This window comes from Scylla paramamosain, chromosome 22 (genome assembly GCF_035594125.1).
Source record: "Scylla paramamosain isolate STU-SP2022 chromosome 22, ASM3559412v1, whole genome shotgun sequence".
Taxonomy (NCBI): domain Eukaryota; kingdom Metazoa; phylum Arthropoda; class Malacostraca; order Decapoda; family Portunidae; genus Scylla; species Scylla paramamosain.
In genome coordinates this window covers 18072430-18089287 of record NC_087172.1, presented here as the reverse complement: position 1 = coordinate 18089287, position 16858 = coordinate 18072430, and the positions used below count along the sequence as shown (strand labels likewise).

The 16858-nt window shown below is 46.2% G+C and overlaps 1 protein-coding gene across 1 annotated transcript in view; it reads left to right on the top strand.

Moving 5' to 3' along the window:
- The first annotated feature begins 7997 nt into the window (after window positions 1-7997).
- The window catches only part of LOC135111710 (homeobox protein Nkx-2.1-like), a 49848-nt gene continuing 40987 nt past the window's right edge, over window positions 7998-16858 (top strand). Inside the window, exon 1 of the mRNA XM_064025332.1 lies at window positions 7998-9754. The gene's annotated coding sequence lies outside the window, so the exon portion shown is untranslated. The remainder of the gene's footprint in view (window positions 9755-16858) is intronic.

The window sequence follows — 16858 nt, the reverse complement described above, 5'->3', positions numbered from 1 at the left end:
GGAAAAGGAGAGATGAGTAGAGGAGGAGCGGGAGGAGGGGGAGGAGGAGGAGAAGAGGAAACCAGGAGGAGCAGGAGGAAGAGGAGGAGGAGGCGGAGGAGGGAGCGGACACTCGGCAGGACGGAGAGTGCTCCAGCGGTGCTTGACGCCCCTCGAGGAGTCTAGGCGATTTATCACATCTTCCTGCGGCGAGTGTGTTTGGACTGGGACATGATTACCTCTTGGCTGGCAGGGCGAGAGGCACCCACGCGAGGGCTTTTAACACATAATGTCAACGTCTGAATGGCACTCGTGGCCCCGCTAGTGCACTCCACCTTCATTGGACACCCCCTGCCCCTCCCAGCCTCGCCCTCCACCCTCACTCCACCCTCAGACTCATCCCCTCCCTCCTTCTCTCGTTCGTCCTCATCCCCCTCCCTCCCTCCCCTCCACAAGGCCTTCTCTATGCTGAGTGAGTCTTCGTGTCTTGTGTCTTCATCAACAACAACTCTGCTTGCTCCTCCTCCTCCTCCTCCTCCTCCTCTTCCTCCACCCCACTCCTCCTCCACTACCACCACCACCACCACCACCGCCACACGTGTCACCGCCGCATAGACAGGTGGATGACAGGTGAGCACCCGCCAAGTGGATGGTAGACAGTCACAACAACACCTGCAGGAGTGGGGGTTTGCCGGGCTCTCCTCCTCTCCCTTTTATCCCCGTCCCTTTCACTGATATGTACTTTTAGACTTACGGCTCGTGGCTGGCTGATGTTTCTCTGCCACGCCCCCGAGGAGGGTCTGTGTCGGGCGGGACGTGAAGACAGGGGAGCTTTATTCAGGAAGTGTGGTGGTGGGTGGAGAAGTGACTCATCCCGGTAGTGGTGGTGAAGCTCCGCCGCGTCTTACCCAAGGGGGGATTAGTGTGTCCAGTGTGTTCTTCATGTCCTCTATCCTCGTTCCTTGTAGTCGTCCATGCTTAGTAGTCATACCTTCTTACTTAGCTAATGTCGATGTACTGATATGATGACCTCAGGAGCAATTGCATATAGCGAGGAGTGGGAGGGGTTTTGCTGGCGTGAGTGCTGTCTTGTGCACGTCTTGTGGTCTGCTCACTTTGTTATATCCTTATGCTTTCAAGATTAGAGAGATTTGTCCCATCATGGAGCCATAAAGGGATGATAATGGTGATGTTTAGCGATGCAGAATTATGAGAATTGTTGTGTTCCTATGTTTTCAAGATTAGGGAGACTTTTGTCCCATCGTGGAGTCATAGGGCCAGTTCCACAGTCATCCTTTTTTGTTTGCTAACTAACCAGCAAAACCTATTTAGCTCTCCTATTTGATCGGTTGCTTACTAACATGGTTAGCGTTTTGGTCCGGAAATTTGAGAAAAGACTGTGGAACTGAGCCACAGAGATGATACTGGTGGTGTGTGGCGGAGCTGGATGATGAGAATGATGCTGCTGGTGCTGGCGATCAAGAATGGTGGCGTTTGGTGACGCTGAAAGATCATAATTATGGTACTAGAAGTGCTGAACAAGCGTCTTTGCCATTTCAACAGCGGGAGACACTTCAGGATGAATGCAGTACGCGGTATCAGGGAGCAGACAGAGGCGTAGGAGTGTGTGGCTTGGTGATGGTGCTCCAGTGGCGAAGAGCTGTCTCGCGGTGCTCTCCCGGGATGTGAAGCCAAGGACGTGGTTGCTGCGGGGGATTGAGTGGCCTGTGGTGGGCGGTGGCAGCCTTGGAGTGTATACTGAGTGCTCTTTATATACTGAGTGTCTCCAACCGCTCCTCATGTCAGGGCTGGATGTGGCTGCTGTGTCTGGGGGGTGACTGCTGCCATTACCCCTTGCACTGCCACGGTCTCTTAGTACTCAGAGCACTAAGGGATTGTCTGCATGGACACACTGAAAAAAAGAGAGAATATGTCAGTTTTGTCCATGCAGCTGCTGTTATCCCTTTCACTGCCACGGTCTAAAGCAATGTGAGGAATTGTTTACATGGCCGTTAATTTTGTGTAGGCTACTGAAGTACTTGTATTTGTGTTGTGAAGTATTTGTGCTGTAGTACAAATAATAAGTGTACAAGTTGTTGGTGGTTATGGAAAGAATCGTCTAGTAGTGAAAGACTTAAAGATTATGTGGAAAGATACGTGAGAGCTGTAAAGGTTAATGGATGGAGTCGGGAAAAATATGGCGGGTGAGTGGACTGAGAAATGGAATGAGGAAGTGAAGTGGAAATGAGCAAAATGGAACAAGAACGAATGGAAATCAATGTTTCTGTTTCTTTACTGGAATGACACATCGTCACAAGGTCTTTTTTCCATCAAGTAAGATCTGCGGTTGGTTCTCGTTTCACTGCAGTCTAAAGAGCCGGCAAGCACTGACACTAGAGACTGAATGACCACGAGGCAAGAACGATACAAAGGAACGTAAAGATTCCCACACTCGTTCATCGCTGGAATAACCTCATCCTCACGACAGACAGACAGACGGACAGGCGAGTAGACAGACAGATTGGTTACCCTCCATACTGGAAACACACCTCTATCTATACTTGATACACAGGTGAAAAAATAAGTGAAAAAAGGCAATACACACGCGATGAAAAACTATGAATGTTTGCAAAGGGAGAAGCAAAAAAAAAGTTGAACTCAATTAAGAACCGGAAGTGTACGTAAACACGAGGTGATTGAAATAAAGAAAAAGGAAAAAAAGAATTTGGAAGAAACAGTGAACCCCATAATGGAAGAACGAGAGAGGAAACAGAGGGAAGGGAGATGAAAGGAGAATTCAATCAAGCCAGAAGCGCTGTGTGAAAGAAGACACAAAGGAGAGCCTGAGTGGAGAGAGAGAGAGAGAGAGAGAGAGAGAGAGAGAGAGAGAGAGAGAGAGAGAGAGAGAGAGAGAGAGAGAGAGAGAGAGAGAGAGAGAGAGACGGGCAGGTAGACAGACAAACAGGCAGACAGATGCAAATAAATATACAGACAAACAGACAGACAGGATAGCCAGATAGACAAACAGGTTGACAGACAGACGGGCATACAGACAGCCAGATACAGAGAAAAAAAAAAGACAGATAAAGACAGGGAAACAGACAGATAGTGAAGTCACCTTAAAGAACCACACTCACACACACACACACACACACACACACACACACACACACACACACACACACACACACACACACACGGCATCAAGAGGTGAATCACTCCATGGAAATTTAACGACCGAAACATCAATTTAGTGTTTTAAATTGACCAGCGAATTATATGTAAATAGCTACTTGTATGAGAAGAGAGAGGACAAACAGGGAGAGTCAACACCGCTTGTGTGTGTGTGTGTGTGTGTGTGTGTGTGTGTGTGTGTGTGTGTGTGTGTGTGTGTGTGTGTGTGTGTGTGTGTGTGTGTGTGTGTGTGCGCGCGCTCTACATAGTCTTTGGACCCTGAACCGAAAAAAAAAAAGTGGTGAGTACTTTTTGTAACATCCTTACTGTATTTTTAGTTCAATAGTGACTGGTGGTGGTGATGGTGATGCTTATCTTACATGCGGCGCTGGTCTTGGGCTCTGAAGCTTCCTTGGTGAGTCTGTGGTGGGCTGTGGTGGGCTGTGATAGTTTGTGCTGGTGTGTGGTGGTCTGTGCTGCTCTTTGACGGTCTGTGTTGGTCTGTGACGGTCTGTGATGGTCTGTGATGATCTGTGATTCTGTGATGGCACTCTGGCATCTGCTTCACCTGGTTTTGTCTCTCTCGACGAGGCCCAACAGACCCCCAGGCTTTGCTCATCAGGTATTGATGTAGAGGACAGAGGGAGATGGGAGAGATGGGGAGGGGGAGAGCAGAGGCTGGAGGGAAGCTAATAGTCAACTGGGTTAGAATCTAGTGGATCAGTGGATTGGTGGATGAAGTGGTTAGAGAGTTGACGTGTGGATTAGTGGATGGGGTTGATAGAAATGTAGTAGATTGGTGGATTTGGGTGGATAGGGTTATGGTGGACGTGTAGGTTAGTGGACTGGTGGATGAAGTGGGTAGACATTCAGTGGACCCGTGGGTTAGTGGATTGGGTGGATATGTGGATGGGTGGGTGAAGAAGGAGAATTAATTGACTTGTGGGTTAGTGGATCGGGTAGATAGAAATGTGGTTGGTCTGTGGATTGGTGGATGAAGTGGAAAGATGTACGAGAGTTGTGAAGATTAGTGGATGGAGTCGGCAAAAAAAAAAAAAAAAAATGATGGGTGAGTGGACTGAAAAATGGAATAAGGAAGTGGAGTGGAGATGAGCGAAGTAGAACAAGGACAAGTGGAATTAAAGCGAACGACGAAATAAGAACAAGAAATAGAATGACAAGGGAACATGAAAAAAAAGAAGAAAAAATAATAATGAGAATGTAAACTGGAAGAAAATGAAATGTGCAGGAAAATGAAAAAAATAAAAATAAAACAAGAACAAGTAGCATAAGAAAAAAAAACACGAAATAAGAACGAGAAGCAGAACGAAAAAAAGACGAAAAAAACACGAAAAAACGAGAAAAACAAATTAGAATAAAACAGAACAAAAAACTGGAGTGAAAAAAAAAACAAAAAAAAAACATAAAACCAGAAGCTTCCACCACAAGACAAGTGCAGGTGGACTAGTGGAGTGGTTAACTGGACTATTGATAGACTACTGGCGGCATTGTAGACTCCATTACTATTATGAATACCGGAGGCTGGCTAACGAGGAGAGGGGAGGGGAGAAAGAGAGAGAGGCCGGTAGTTAGTCAGTTTGTTGGCCTTACTGAGGGGAGAGTGGTGGTGGTGGCGGAGAGGGAGAGGGGGACTGGTATTGTAAGGGAGAAAGGGAATGGGGGTTTAAAAGTATTGGGTTATATGGGTGAGGAATGGGGGTGGTTTGTATGCGGATGTGGTGGTGGTGGAGAGGGGTATTGTAAAAGTATTGTGAAGGTGAAGTGATGCACAGAAATGGGGGAAAGAAATGGGGAAAGTTTAATAGTACTGAGCTGTGGGAAGGAATGGGTGAGGGCTGGGGTGGTTTGAGTGTGGTGGTAGTGATGGTAGAGAGAGGCATTGTAAAGGTTGAAGGGATACACAGAAAGAAAGGAATGGGGGTTTAAAACTATTGTGGAATGGAAAGAATGGGTTATTAAAGGAGGGAGAGGGAAGATAGTTATGGGTACTGACTAATGAAAGGAAATGAAGGAAAGATGATAATGTAGAGGAGGAAGGAGAAAGAGCAGTAATAGTGAAGAGGAATGAGTGAGAAGGAAGAAAATGGGGATGATAATGGGGAAGAAGGAGGAAGAGAAAAGAGGAGGAGGGCAAAAAATAACAACAGAGGAAGGAAGATGAAGGAAGAAAAATGGAGAAAAAATAGCAAGAGAGAGAGAGAGAGAGAGAGAGAGAGAGAGAGAGAGGATAGATATAAGAGAGAGAGAGAGAGAGGGAGAGCAGTGGTGGTGGAGGAGGAGCGGAGAGGAAGGCTAAGGTAGTGGTGGTGGTGGTGGAGGAGGAGGCAGGGGGAGAGACAGGGGAGGCATGGAGGGGCATCGCTTCCCTGCCTCACCTTTAAGCTTGTTACAGCCTCCTCAGTAATCCGCGTCTTTCCTGCCTCCTGCATCTTGGGAATCTGAGAATCTGGGAATCTTAGGAATCAGGCTGCTTCTTCGGAATTTCTTGCAGCGACCACCATGATTAAACGGCTTTTGCTCTCTCTCTCTCTCTCTCTCTCTCTCTCTCTCTCTCTCTCTCTCTCTCTCTCTCTCTCTCTCTCTCTCTCTCTCTCTCTCTCTCTCTCTCTCTCTCGGTTATTCTATTTGTGTTTTCGATTTCTTTATGTTGGTTTTTGTGTTGCTTTATGTGCTACTTTCTCTCTCTCTCTCTCTCTCTCTCTCTCTCTCTCTCTCTCTCTCTCTCTCTCTCTCTCTCTCTCTCTCTCTCTCTCTCTCTCTCTCTCTCTCTCTCTCTCTCTCTCCTTGATTTTCCTTCTCTCACGCAAAACCAGTTAACAGAGAGAGAGAGAGAGAGAGAGAGAGAGAGAGAGAGAGAGAGAGAGAGAGAGAGAGAGAGAGAGAGAGAGAGAGAGAGAGAGAAATAGTCACACCTTCTCCTTGATCTTACTCCCATTCACCCTCTCCTTCATCCTTCTCATCTCTCCTCCACCACCACCACCATCACCTCCACCACCACCACCACCACCACCACCACCACCACCACCACCTCCTAGCGAAGCTCTTGGCGTGTGGGGACGAGGGCTTCACCGGGGCTGGTCGGCCTCTCAAGCGCCTCTCTAGCGTTCGATGGTGCTCCTGAGGCGGCGAGTGTTTCAACAACTTGTAGGGGCACCCGAGGCTCGGAGAATTGCCCCTGGAGGACCTGGAGGGCGGCGTGATTTGATGTCGTGGGAGTGTCGATGGGTAATTAAACACCAGATAAGATATACCAAGCTGGGAGATGCCCGCCCTCACTCACGGGTCCTGTGGGAGGCTGGATGTGCTGGTGGTGCGTAGAGAGAGAGAGAGAGAGAGAGAGAGAGAGAGAGAGAGAGAGAGAGAGAGAGAGAGAGAGAGAGAGAGAGAGAGAGAGAGAGAGAGAGAGAGAGAGATGGGTACTGTTTCTCTTTCTCATTCGCTAGGTTTCATAGTTGTTTTAAAGACAATGTGATAAAAATTTGACGTTTTTTTCGCATCACCTCTGTGTGTGTGTGTGTGTGTGTGTGTGTGTGTGTGTGTGTGTGTGTGTGTGTGTGTGTGTGTGTGTGTGTGTGTGTGTGTGTGTGTGTGTGTGTGTCTTTTTACGTATTTTGGATAAGTTAGGTGAAGTTAGGCCTTTTTTTTTTTTTTTTTTTTACGTACTATGGATAAGCGTGCTGAGTGAGCTCCCACTGATCTTCCTCAATCTTCCCCCACCTTCCCCACCTTCCCTACCACAGCCCCGCCGCCCCCACCTGCGGCCGGCGGGTCGTGTTGCAGTGGGGCGCAGTAATGGCGAGTAAGACAATATTTCGTCATGCTGAAGCACCTAGCTCTTGTAAATTGAAGTTTATTGACTGCCTTCCCTTCTCCTTATTGAGTCTGGCCATTAGCATCCCAGCGGCGAGGGTCGTGGCGGCGCGGCGCGGACGACCCCTCAGACCACTCCGTATATGGCTGGTGTGTTTATCCGTCGTGTTTCCCTTGTTTTCTTCTCCTGACGGGATTGACTCACCACGAGGGCCCGGACACGTGTTTCCCATCGCAGGGGAGGGCACGGCGCGGCCAGGACAAACAGGGCGGGTTGGGCCGAGCCTGTGGAGAGCCCGCCGCTGGAGGAGGTGGAGGAGGAAGACTTAACATCCCTCATAAAATTGGAGTTTGTACGTACTTGTATTGCTCTCGCTGGCTGGTTTGTGTTGTAGCCTTTGTAGTGTGCGGAGGGAGGGAGCCTGGAGAGAGAGAGAGAGAGAGAGAGAGAGAGAGAGAGAGAGAGAGAGAGAGAGAGAGAGAGAGAGAGAGAGAGAGAGAGAGAGAGAGAGAGAGATCGACATTTGGAGAGGGGAAGATGATGTGAGTGAGGGAAGCAGTGTGTGTGTGTGTGTGTGTGTGTGTGTGTGTGTGTGTGTGTGTGAGAGTGGATAAGTTAGGCAGCGTAGTTAAGGAGTAGCGTGGATGAGTGTGGATGTCTCGTGGTGGGTGGCAGGGTGCACTGGTGGGGATGTGTGGATGATCAGCGGCTGAGGGGTGCGTGGATGGATCGCGGTAAGAGTAGTGTGGACGAGAGGCGAGTGTACTGGTGTGGATGAGTCTGGGTGGATCAAGTCACGGGGGTCGTTTTCCGTGGCTTAGTTTTTCCCACGTTTAGAATTAAGCGTTTTGAGAACAAGGCGAGGCGGGGAGCAGGGACTGAGCGACCAGAGAGAGAGAGAGAGAGAGAGAGAGAGAGAGAGAGAGAGAGAGAGAGAGAGAGAGAGAGAGAGAGAGAGAGAGAGAGAGGCGGGGGAGAAGGATGGGGGGTTACAGGGACAAAGATCACGGTATCCACTCGTAATGGTCCAAAAAAGGTCACCTGGGAAGCATTTTCTCTCCCCGCAGCAGGACCTGGCGGGGGGGAGGGGCTGAGGGAGGGGCGGGAGGAGGGGGTAATGGTGGACGCTCTCGCCTCGCTGCCTCCTTTGTTATTAGTCTCCCGCCGGGCCTCCTGCAGAACCTCCCGGCCAGGTTATTACATTGGGCAGCGGTTCCCGTCCGCCGGTGGGCCCGTCGGCGAGGCAGCAGCCGTGCCGCCGCCGGGAAGAAGGCTACAGGGCGCTACAGGGCGGGAGGAGGTCGTTGAGGGGGGACAAAAGGGTCGTTAATTTGGCGCCCCCCAACATGGTCGACTGTCTGTAATGTAATATTAATGCACAGGCCAACGTCTCTCTATTCTGCTCTTTTCGTCTGTAAAACAGTCTCTTTTCAGTTTTGTATTCGTTCTTTTTCCTCTCATTGTTATTTCTCATAGCCACCCCGCAGTGAGTTCACAAATATTCCAAATCTATGGACCAATCTCAAGTGGGGAGGCACTTGAGACCAGCCAATCATATTAAGTGTTTCCGCCTCAGCTATTGATTGGTGGGATTTGACTTTGACGTCGCTTACCGCGTTTTCATTGGTTGAACCTAGCCCAAACTCCGCCCTCGCAGGAAATTACGCGCGCTCAATGGCTCGCGAGTCCAATCGCTCCGCCCCCTGATGGCAAGATGTAAAGTTGAGCTTGGTTAGGAAAATGTCGGAAGGCTCAGAGTGCTCTCCAATCTCCACTCGCTATCAAGCCAGTGCTATCATATTACTGGAAGCCAGATCTAAGCTCATTTGCTCGTTCTCATACAGCATTAACTGTAACGAGCCTTCAGTAAAAAACTGTGAGAGCCACGTGCCACAAGACGTCCGCAGCCGCGAGCCGCCTCTGCCGCGGGCACAACACAAGTGATCAGGTGCCGAGCCCTTGTGAGGACGCACTTTTATCCGTAGTGCCGCCAGTGTAACTCTTGACCTGAAGGTGACTCAAGAGTGCCATCCAGTCTGTGATCCATATCTTTGGCGCCAGTGAGGAGGTGCGGCGCCCCCTCCCCGCAGGTGTCTCATCATCGATTGGCCCAAGGTGACTCTTGACTTTTACAATACTGAGGTTGTCGAGTTCGTTTCTTTTGTTACTCACCTCGGGGCCTCTTGAACCTCAGGGGCTCGCTCCTTCACCTGGCTCCTCCTGACGCTGTTTACCGCTTGGCTGGCCATTAACACCAGCCGCCCTCGCTGCCCTCCCTGTGCCCTGGGCGGTGAGGACGCGGCGGGGGCCCTGGCTTGGGGTGTCGAGGCGCCCGCAGCGAGCGTCACCCGAGGGCAGCGCTGACACATGACCATGTTGGGGTGTTAGGTCATGAGTGGAAGGCCCCAGGACGAGCCAGCCCTTCTCCGTGACCTCCCTGCTCAGCCCTCTGGACACGCTGGCCTCGACCGTGGACGTGGCAGCAGCAGCAGCAGCCGCAGCAGCAGCAGGCAGCAGCAGGACGGGGCTCGAGTGCCAGCAGCAGCACCAGTAGCGGCGCCCTTGCTGCCTCAGGGATCGCCGCCTCAGCCTCCGTCAACGACTTCGCCGCCGCCATGCAGAACCCGTACGGCATGAGCCCCATGGCGCACATGGCGCAGTTCGGCACGCACTCCACCTATCAGTACTGTAACACGGACCTCTCCCACTACGCCACCCCGGCCTCCGCCTCCTGGTACGGCACCTCCACCTCAGACCCCAGATTTGCAAGTAAGTGAAGCACCAGCCTCCCGCCGCGCCTCCCGCCCGCCGGCCGCGGCGGGGCGAGCGCCGGAGATTATATCACGGCGGGAGCACTCGAGGCGGCGCGGTGAGGAGCGATTCCAGCGGCGTCAGCAACACTTGGGAGGGGCGGTGGGGCGCGGCGGCCGCCTCGGGAGGGGGAGGCTGGCCAGGGACTTTATTTTAATTTCTTTTTCTGCCTTGCGGGATGAATGGTGGTAATTATCATGGATTATCTTCATGTTTGTCGTAATGGAGCTGTTACCGTGTATGGAACATGACACGTGACTGTCTGTCCGACTTTTTTTGTCCGTGTGAATGTCATCATCAAATTGTCACCAAGTCATCAACAAGCCAACAAAAATCCCTCCCTCACCACATCCACTCACACCCAAAAACTGGACCGGAATGAAGGAGACGAAACACGAAACACGCGAGTCATCATAATTACAATTCCCTTCGTGTAATTAAAACAATAAGAAAAAAAGGTCACGTCATCACCGTCTCAGATTACCTTTCGCTACACACACACACACACACACACACACACACACACACACACACAGACACAGTTCTGCCGCAGGGGGACACACATCTCCGTGGCGTCCAGGGGAGGAAGGGAAGGCGGCAGGAAGGGCGCGGGAGGGGAGGAGAGGGAGAGTAAAGGTTAAGAAGAGAAGAGGGAGATTTAGGGAAGGGAATAAAGGAGGAATTAGTGATATTGATGAGGAATATTGATGGTTGTTCCCCTCTCCTCTGCCTCGCTTTACTAAACTCCTTCTCCTCCTCCTCCTCCTCCTCCTCCTCCTCCTCCTCCTCCTCCTCTCCTCCTCCTCCTCCTCCTCCTCCTCCTCCTCCTCCTCCTCCTCCTCCTCCTACTTCATCTCCTCTTCCTCCTACTTCAACTCCCCCTCCCACTGCTCCTCTTCTAGCGGGTTTGGTTAAGTATTGTCAGTGCACCATTTCATTTCACTCCACCACCACCACCACCACCACCACCACCACCACCACCACCACCACCACCACCACCACTATCATCCTAGTTTAACACGCAAACTGAGCAGCGACTCATAGTACATTACAACATTCACCACTACTGCCATATCATTGTCACATCACCACCATTACCACACCACCAGTTTACTATCACCATATTGCTCATCACCACATGCACCACTATTACCACAGTATCATAAATATACATTTTTTTTTTTTAACGAACTGACAGATTGTGGCTTATAGTGAATGACATACGAATAAAAAAAAATGACTATAATGTAAAATATATAATGAAGTCAGTGTATCTAAAGGTTCGGAGAGAAAGACAGAAAGAAAGGAAAGGAAAAAAAAAAAGCTTTGTATGTTTATTACAGTACAGTTTAATATCAGTCTAGTATTAAAAGTGAATATTAGTTTAGCATAATGAGAGGTATTTTTTTCAGATTTCTTTTATATTTTTGATAGTTTGTTATGAGGCTTACACTTAGATATGATGAGGATAATCAATGTAATGCACATTTACAAGGCGAGGTCCAGTGAGTCTAAGCTCCTTGATGGACCTTCTACGGACGCGAGTTTAGCAGTACTCTGGTAGTCATGTGGTTTGTAGATGTGGTTTGCTGCAGTGCACTCCTCCGTCCTCCCAGCTTGTGTGCCTGAGAGGAAGGAAAGACGTGAATGTTGTTAAAATGTTTGGTGGTGATGGGCTTTGTGAAGTAGTGGTGATGACGATAATACTGATGATGAGGAGGACAAAATTACTAGTAGTTTCTAATGATAATAGTAATAAAATATTAGTAATGTTGATAATGGGAATGGTGATACTCATTAAGTAGTTCACTGAATATATTTAGAACGAAATGATGACGATAATATTGTTAATGAGGAGGAAAACTGAATTAGCGATGATAACAATAAATGTAATAGTAATAAAATATCGATAATGATGATAATGGGAATGGTGATAACTAGTAACGAGTTCCTTGAGTATTTTTACAAAATAATAGTGTGCCAGGGAATTTTGTGGCCAAACGTACACACGATACTACATTTACAGTACGAACAATATTTTTACACACACACACACACACACACACACACACACACACACACACACACACACACACACACACACACACACACACACACACACACACACACTTTAATTATTTTCAATGCACGCGTCAGTATTTTCTGTTTTGGCCTCACACAAGGGTATCTGTATGTACATTTTTATCGTTGTCTTTCCTTAGAGCACAGCCAGGAACAGAACCAACGGTGATGTTGATGCTGTTGCTTCTGCTACTGCTACTACAATTATTATTATACATACATACAACATTATAACATGCACATCCAATATTTCAACACACACACACACACACACACACACACACACACACACACACACACACACACACACACACACACACACACACACACACACACACACACACACACACACACCTTTCCCATACGTACATAAGCTTTTCCTATACTTGCTTACTTATTTACGTACACAAGTTCTTATTTTTTCATGTACGTATTTCTTGTTCGTTCCGTTGTTCTGCTTTACTAAACCATCTATCTATATAATCTTCTTCCTCCTCCTCCTCCTCCTCCTCCTCCTCCTCCTCCTCCTCCTCCTCCTCCTCCTCCTCCTAATCCAGTCTAAGTCTTCCGTAGCAGACTCACGAGAAAGGGAAGTTTAAGGAGGTACTGGCAGAGAGAGAGAGAGAGAGTGAGAGAGAGAGAGAGAGAGAGAGAGAGAGAGAGAGAGAGAGAGAGAGAGAGAGGGAGAGAGATTCAAACTTACTAAACAGCATTATACTAGAGCTCTTAAAAGCACACGAGACGCCACCCTGGAAAAGCAAAGAATAGACACTAGATACCAGACACTCTGACACTAGAACACTGAGAAGGGAAGTGGGACACGCCAAACATTAGCGAACCCTCAACAAACACTGGGAAACACACTAGACAACCTTAACCTAACGTAACACCAGAGAACACACTAGAAAACCAAAGAAAACACTCTAGAAGGATAACGAATATATTAAATCACATGCATAATAATAATAATACAAAAGAAGTCATGACAGATAACTGAAAATTAAATAAAAGACATACACACATACAGACATACTAAAACACTAGAAAACTACTAGAAAACGAAGAGACATAGTAAAAAGATACTAAAACACACATACAAAAAACTACAAAAAAAGCACGTTAAAGTTATTGAAAAACAAAGAAAACACACTAGAAAGATTACAGACGTACTAAAACGCAAGCATAACTATTAAAAATACGCAAAAAAAAAGCACAGAAATCACAGAAACCAAAAAAAAAAAAAAAAAAAAAAAACACGCCAGAAATCAAAGAAAACACGCTAATGATATTTACAGACACAGTAACACACAAATAAAGAGAGCCATAAATAAATGAACACGTGAGAGACGACCAAACACACTAACACACAAGCAAAACCATGAAAAAACACACACAAACGAACAAAACCATAAAAAAACACGCAAGAAAAGATTAACAAACCACACTAAGACACAAACTAACCAAGCCACAAGTAAAAATAACACGATAACTCACAAAAAAAAATAAAGAAAGAAAAGCCACTAGGAAAAAGCGACACACCAGCACATGTGTAAAACAAGCTATTGACCACAGGAGCACATGAGGTGAGGTACAGAGGCACACAGGAGCCGCGGGAAGCACATGAGACCCTCCCTCCTGTAGTGGTGTGGAGTGCAGCTGAGATCGATGTGCTAAGAGGCGAGTGGCGGCTGGTGGTGGTGGTGGCGGCAGTGGTGGTGGTGGTGGTGGTGTTTTACTGTGTGTGTGTGTGTGTGTGTGTGTGTGTGTGTGTGTGCTAGAAGGAGGGAAAGTCGTGGTGTGTAGGTGTAAATATTCTCTCCTTGACACACCTACAAACAAACACTCGCCTTATTGGACAAACAAATGACCTTCACCACCACCATTACTCGTACTGTCTTCCCGCCGCCACCACCATCACCGTTGTTGCCACCGTCATTGTTATCACTGCTGCTCCTCTCATCACGAGCCCACTGTTAACTTTATCACTGTCGCCACCATCATCATCACTGCCACTACTGCTGTCACCACTGCTGTTAGCTTCATCACCATTACTGTCGCTTTTACCACTGTTATTGGTATCTTCACCATCAACCGCTCTTACTACTATTACTTATTAACTTCATCACCATCACCACTATCGCTACTGTTTTCACCACTGTTAATATATACTTCATCACTATTATCACAGCCGCCACTTCTATTACCACTACAGTTCTCACACCTTTTTATCACCATTACCACTATCACCATCACTATTCCTACTAGAATTCTTACTGCTATCGGTATTAACTTCATCACCATCACTACCACCGCCACCACCATCATCACCATCACTGTCACCATTACTGTTTCATATAATCACCATGCACCATTATTTCCATCCATAATATACTGTACTTTTGCATTATCTTCTTCTTCTTGTTTTGACGTGGAAAGAAAACAGGTCTAGCAACAACAACAACAACAATAATAATAATAATAATAATAATAATGATAATGATAATAATAAAAATGACAAGAACAATAAAAACAGTTAAAAAGAAGAAGAAAAAAAAAATTAAACTACGCAACATTACTTTTATTTATCTACTTGCTATTTACTCAACGAGCTATTTGGACGAGACTACAGTAGGAATTACAGGTGTTTAGTTTAGCCTGTGCTCACCTGTTTACCTGTTTACCTGCGTCGCTGATGAGGCGCGGCTGTGATCGGTGCCTCGCCTCCCTCACCTGTACTCAAACATCGGCAAATCCTGCAGATCAGACGCCCGGGCTCATCACTCGCTCATTACAAAGAGAGAGAGAGAGAGAAAGAGAGAGAGAGAGAGAGAGAGAGAGAGAGAGAGAGAGAGAGAGAGAGAGAGAGAGAGAGAGAGAGGTACATAAATACAGATAAATAGATAAGTAGATAGATAGTAGATACGTAGATAAAGAGAGAACGAATTGTATACTCTCAATGTTCAGAAATCAAATACAAAGAAATAATGACTGTAGTAGTGGTAGTAGTAGTAGTAGTAGCAGTAGTAGTAGTAGTAGTAGTAGCAGTAGTACTAAAATAATGATAATAGTAATAATAATAATAGTAAAAGAAAATGCTCAGTAGCTATTCACGTTCTCTCTCTCTCTCTCTCTCTCTCTCTCTCTCTCTCTCTCTCTCTCTCTCTCTCTCTCTCTCTCTCTCTCTCTCTCTCCCCTAGAAGAGTGCAAGTAGAATTCAGCAAAAAATTAATTCTAACCGAAAAAAATCTCAATTGCTGTATATGAAAAATAAAATAAAGTACAAATGAATGCAGTGAAATAAGTGAAGATTACCATTAGTTTTATCAGAAAAAACACATTCTAATTCTTTTTTTTTACTTTCTTAGCGATTTTTTTTTTCAAGAGTTTCAATTGATAATTCAGAGTTGTGTCGATATTCTTCTTCCTTGTGTCTTGTTTTTCCTTCAAGTTGCTATGATTTTTCTTTTTTTTTTCATTTTCCTTTAAATTAAGTTAGACTGAGCAAGGGCATCGAAAATAGATATAACACTTATTCATGTGCGATAAAAAAGTTCTTTAATTGATTTCGAAAGTTTTTGCTGCAGTCACCAAATCAGTATATGTGTATTTATCTGTTTTCCTTCAAAAGTCATACTAAAAATCCTGGGTATTCATTCTTGTATGTGTCTGTCTTTTTCTATTTTCCTTTATTGGTTTTAAAAAGTTGATTAATTGATTTCAAAAGTTTCTGCTGCAATCACTAAATCAATATATGTGTATTTTTCTATGTTCCTTCAAAAATCATACTAAAAGACTTGGGTATTCAATTTTATATGTGTGTATCTTTTCTATTTTTCCTCCATAGGTTGTGCAAAAAAGAAAAAAAAAACATTACTCAATCTTACATGTCTATATTTTTCTATTTTTCCTTCATAGACACCCCCCCGCAAAAAAAAAAAAAAAAAAAAACGAGAATTCCACTTCAAAATATCCAAGGTACATTCACTTATATATAAAAAAAAAAAAAGTTTCTGCGGCGATAATTTAATCTTGGCTCTATATCTTCTTTTCTCTCCGTCGCGCCGTCAAGGTTTTCATAGAAGCGCTCTTAATTCTGACTCTTTTTAATAATGCTAAGCAAAGCGGCTTATGTGGCGTGGCTTGGCGGTACTTTCGGTGGCTTTATGTTGCTCTTTCCCGCACTTCAGAGAGAGAGAGAGAGGAGAGAGAGAGAGAGAGAGAGAGAGAGAGAGAGAGAGAGAGAGAGAGAGAGAGAGAGAGAGAGAGAATCAAAGAAACAAAAACTACAAAATATAAACTGATTACCTAAAAAAAAAAAAAAAACACGAAGAAAATGAAATAAAAACTCAAGAAAATCAGGAAAACGTAAGAGGGAAAAATATACTGAAGGCACAACTGACGGTACACTTCTGAAGGAGGGACACGAGATGAATGTTTATAAAGTGGGAGGCTGTGAGATGTTATTCCCGAAGGAGGCGTCCATTGGTGTGAAAAGGACATGAGGGGGAGATGGAGGAACGCTTCATGAGAGAATGTAAAAACTTCAGGTCTTCAGTAGGCTGTTCAGTTATTTTTCAGTAGTGTGAAGGAGGGAAGAGTTTTGGCAGGCCTGTTTCATGGGAGTTTGTGAGTGACTGAGGTACTTACGAGGTGAAGTATTTGAAAAGATGAGGTGAGGCGGTGTAGAGATAACGAGATAATGAGTCTTTTTTTTCGATAAGCATGTGGGACAGCAGGACGGACTAGACTGTGAGGAGCCATGAGAATAGGTGAAAGGGGTATACTAGAAATAATCTGGAGACAATGAGGGTTTATTTGAAAGGAGGGTCTAAAGTAAACTGTGAGGAACTTAAGGGGTGTTAGTGAGGAGTAATGGTGAAGGAGCTGGACCTGTGAGGTGACGGTGAAGGTATTAATGAGAGGAATGAGACTGCAGGGTATAGTTTACAAGGGGGTAAAGGATCTATTAGTAAGGAAATG